The 4852-nt window shown below is 55.4% G+C and overlaps 1 long non-coding RNA gene across 1 annotated transcript; it reads right to left on the minus strand.

Annotated features, from left to right (window-relative positions):
* Positions 1-530: 530 nt before the first annotated feature.
* Positions 531-4852, minus strand: LOC118352985 (uncharacterized). Its single transcript, XR_004811060.2, has 2 exons — positions 3347-4852; positions 531-3132 (listed from the first exon to the last, which is right to left on the minus strand). It is a non-coding gene; the product is annotated as an uncharacterized LOC118352985 (long non-coding RNA).

Consider the following 4852-nt stretch of genomic DNA (forward strand, 5'->3'; position numbering starts at 1 on the left):
CTGAGCCCAAGGCAGATGCCCAACCACTGGGCCACCCGGGCATCCCAGGAGGGGCTGGGCCTGTCCGTGCTGGTGTCCAGCTCCAGCCTGCGGCTCGTGCCACACAGACGGGTCCCGTGTGGGAATGCACAGCCAGCGTGTAAACACCTCTGCAGATTCTGTGTCACTGGAGGTGCCGTGACCTTTCCCTTGGCCTCCGTGCACTCACCATAATTTTCCTGTTTGATGTTTCCCTTCAGCAAATGTGCCACAGTTAATTAGCCAGTACCGATCTCTGGAAATGTAGGTCATATCTTTCTTTCTTTAAAAAAATTTGTGTTACAAATGATACTTGCTTTCTTAGCTGACAGGAGACCCAGAGTGCCTACGGGAAGAGGAGCAGCGGCTTGAGGATGCGCAAACATAAAAGGCACATCAGAAGGACACTATGCATAAAGTTGAAAGATAAGCCACTCACTTGGAGGAAATATTTGGAAAATACATGAGGGTCAGTGAGCTGCTATAGGTGGTACAGAAAGAGCTGGTAAAAATCAATAATAAAAAATATTTTTTAATAAAACAAGGGCAAAGAATATGAATTTGCCAGAGAAGCACAAACGGCCCACAAGCAGGAGAGCTGTCTCATCTCACTTGAAAACACAGAAATGCAAGCTAAAATAAGATGTTTCTGGGGCGCCTGGTAGCATAGGTGGTTACGTGTCCAACTCTTGGTTTCGGCTCAGGTCATGACCTCAGGGTCGTGGAATCAAGCCCGACTTCAGGCTCTATGCTCGGCGAGGACTCTGATGCGGATTCTTTCTCCCTCTCCCTCTGCCTCCTCCCACCCTTTGGCTTGTGCATGCATTCTCTCTCTCTCTCTCTCTCAAATAAATGTTTAAAAAAAGGGAAAAAAAGATGTTTCTCTTCTTCTTCGATTGGCAAATGCAAACAGGATCACGGCTATCTCATTTTGTTCAAAGTGTGGCAGAAAGGACCTCTCCGCTTGCTGATGGCAGCCAGAACCGTGCTATAACCATCCAGAGGGCAATTCAGCAAAGTCAAAAATTTAAAGATTTTTTAAAAAGATTATTTATTTATTTATTCATGAGAGACCCAGAGGGAGAGGCAGAGACACAGGCAGAGGGAGAAGCAGGCTCCCTGCGGGGAGACCGATGCGGGACTCGATCCCGGGACCCCGGGGTCACGACCTGAGCCGAAGGCAGACACTCAAACGCCGACCCCACCCAGGTGTTCCCAAAATCAAAAATTTAGATGTGCATACACCTCCACCCTGAAGCCTGACGTCCCAGGATCAGTTCTACAGACTAACAGCACGGCTCCCCAAGGACGCCCATGAGGTTCCTGCCTATACTACTCGGAACCACAAAATCCTGGGAAGATCCCAACGACCACCGCGCAGGGAACAAGAGAAGAAAAAAGAAAATGTGCAAGTCAAAGAGCCACGGGCCGAGGATTCAGAAGACGGTGGGGCTCCACGTCCTGATCTGTTCGGGACCCTGCCTCTTGCACTGCATTATTTGAAACATTTACAAACAGTAATAATTTTATAATTACCAACACCATGAAAAGACACAAGCTGACGTGGGTACAAATCAAACTCCGGTAACACGGGCCCTTGCTGCACACGCTTTTCCTCCCTTCGCCCCAAAGCTCGGGGCAGATCCTGGAGCATCCTGCCAAGCGGCTTCCCCAGGGGGTTAGAGCAGTTTACGGGGTTTTCAGTTCCTTATGTATGTATGAAACAGGCTGATCCCTCCAAGAGGCGGATGATAAAACTGTCAGAGTGTAAAGCGTCTTAGATCCAGTGAGCGTGTTCATTTTAATCCCGTCCTACGGGGCTCCCAGAGCCCGGCACACCCCAATCTCCCCTCATAAAGCCTGCTCAGCGCCATATATGCAGTTGGCACCAATGCACTTGGCTTGTTCCATACATTCATTTGGTGCCCCCCACCCCACCCCTGGTTCAGAAAAAGAATTGGTAGAGGCAGCCACTGGATCCTTCCCAGAGCAATTATTAAAAACACCAGGTAGGCCCAAGGAAAAGAACAGGCAGGGGAATGCCCTCGGGGCAGACCAGCAGCAGGTGCTGGGAGCAGGTGCTGGGCGCTGCTGGCCGCAAGGGAGAATGCTGCGCCTGGCCAAGCCACCCCGGACACACGTCGTCCTCTGGACTTTTCCCTGAACTTCCCTGCTAATCTCTGCATCCTCCCTGCAGAGACACGGGAGACCTGCTCTTCCTCCTCACGTGGCTTCGCGTCCTCAAGCCAGAGATGAAGAGCCCGTGTGGGACCCGGGGACCAGGGCCAGCCCCTCCCACCGTGTCTCAGCTTGGTCCCTCTGCTCTTCATTTTGGCTCTGATGCCTTACTTTGAAATTCTCCCTTGGTGCGGTCTTTGCGGTGGTTAGCGAGTAAGCTCTGCATACAGAACGCACCTGTGCATTCGGCACCGGAAGAAAGCACAGAGTCCACGCGGGGCCAGAGACAGAGGCTGGACTCGGTTCTGGTCCTCAGGAGCCCGGTGGCTTTGCATCTCCGGGAGCTCCCTCACCACTTCCCCTTCCCTGTGAGGTTTAGGCAGGAGCTCGCACTCGGAACATCCCAGACAATCGGAGGCTTCCTTCCCTGTGACTCCCCCTGGGACTACGTGAACTCCAAGTTGGGCCTCCCGCTCCACCCAGGCTCCCCATCCTGCCCCCAGCCCCCAGCCCAGCAGGCAGAGGCAGGTGGTTTTCTCGGGTTTTGTCTTGATTCTTGGAACTTACACCGGCTGCACGCCTGGTGGCCAGGAATGCAGGTCGAGGACCCCAGGAGACACCTGGGCTGATTCAGGACATACAGGGGAGCGCTGGCTCCTCGGACCTTACCTACCCCAGGGGCCGTCCAGGATGAGGGAGCAGGAGTTCAGGCAGGACCACACGATATAAAAGGGAAGGAGAGCAAACAGGTCGAAATGACGTCAACCCAAGCGATGAGCAGAAATGAAAGATGTGAGCAACCTCCAAACTGGGTGCGGAATCCAGCCACTTCTCACCCTGTGGTCCACGACTGCCAGTGTTGTTTGCAAAAGCGACAGCAGCAGTGTCTTTGCAGCTCTCCCTGCTGCAGCCCTGCCACCCAGCAGCGGGATGATCCTGTCAAAACACCAGCAGGCGAGTAGGCCACATGCCTCCTCCTCCACATACCATGAGGCTGGCATCCAGAAGAGTGGCATCGGGTCACTTGCATGGTCCACACGGGGGCCTGCCACTCGCTCCCCATTGCAGCTCCCCTGTTCCCTCCCCTCCCCCTGCCAGCTGCATCGGGCACCCCACCTCCACCCCCGGCCCATACTTGAAGGTTCTTCACCCTTTGCTAGAAGGTTCTTTCCTCCTGGGCTCCTGGCTCCCCGACTCCTGCGCACTGTGCCTGGCTCACTCTTTAATATGTCAAGCCCCCACGTGCCACATTTGGAATCTCCTTCCCCAAGTGACTTTTCTCCTTTGCACTCATGACGATCCAACACGCGACATGCTCCATTTATTTGTCCCACCTTGTGTGTCTCGCAGTGAAACGCCAGCTCCTCCAGCCCGAGATTTTAGTGTATTCCCTTCCGAACGCCAGCACCAGGGGAGGCGCGGACGCACAGCGGTGCTGATGTGCGCTGGAACCACTGCCCCACGCGGGCATGAGGCAAAGGCAAGGACTCCTCTCGGGGGCGACAGCTAAGTCTCTCTGAACCGGACCCGCGGCGGCATCCTAGCTCCTCACACGCTGACAAGAGAGATCATTATTCTGGCTACAGAACCAGGCAGCCAGGAGGCCCCGGCGCCCCACGGGATGCCGGACGGAGATGTGCACGCTCCTCAGAGCCGCACACGGCATTCGGACACCCGTCCTTCCAGGGCGCCAGAAGGAGATGACTGGAGAGGGTCGGGTCAGGTGACTGGGACACATGGGGAATAAATAAGTATCGGGCTAACGAGCCATCTGCTGGGCGGTGAGGTCTCCACGCCAGGCAGCACACCGGCCCACAGGTCCATCACTGGATTAGCCCAAATAACATCTGAGCGTTCAACGACAAAACTGAACTATAATAATCGCGCTCGCTCCAATTTTCTGGGGACACGTTATCCCGACCATGAGTCAGGTGGCCAACTCTAACCACCCAAGCGAGGCTACCCCCAGCTCAAAGGTCTCTCGCGGCCCCGATCTCTCCCTTCTAGCCACTTCTAAAGCAAGTCTCATGGTGCCCGGGCTCCGATGCAGTCCCTTCACTGGGCTGGAGGCAAGGCCAAAGCCATCATCATTCTTTGACAGCCAGCAAGGGACACGAAGTGACACCTGCGAGACTGTCCAAAGGCTGGGGAAGAATGCTTCCTTAAAGGGCACGAGCCCCGCCGCCCCCAGGGCTCCATCCTGGCCAGTGCTCCAGGTGGCCGGGAGGACTCTGAGGGCTTGTGTTCCGGGTGGAGGCCGGAGGGCCAGACAAGGGAAAGGCAATGACCGCGGGCCGGGTCGGCGAGGCTGGAGCAGGCCCCGAGGGAGGCAGGAGCCCGCGGGCACCAGGCGCTCTCTCAATAAGCAAAACCCAGACATTCAACAGATGGAAGGCAGTGGCTTGGAATCCACATAGAATGGAACAATAAGTGCATTCTCTGGCTGCTTTGACACCCGCTTCCAAAAGCAACAGGCACTTGGAGCCGTTCCGCACTCACCAGCCCTCCCCCCACTGGTTCCCACTGGGAGCTCTCAGAGACTTGGGAGCCACGAGGAAGCCCCCAGTGTGATCTCCAGGTCACTAACTGCCTGAAATCCCAGGTCACTAACTGCCTGAAATCCCTCCTGCCTTTCCCACGCTCCCCGTAGCAATTA

This window comes from Canis lupus, chromosome 31, assembly GCF_003254725.2.
Source record: "Canis lupus dingo isolate Sandy chromosome 31, ASM325472v2, whole genome shotgun sequence".
NCBI lineage: Eukaryota > Metazoa > Chordata > Mammalia > Carnivora > Canidae > Canis > Canis lupus.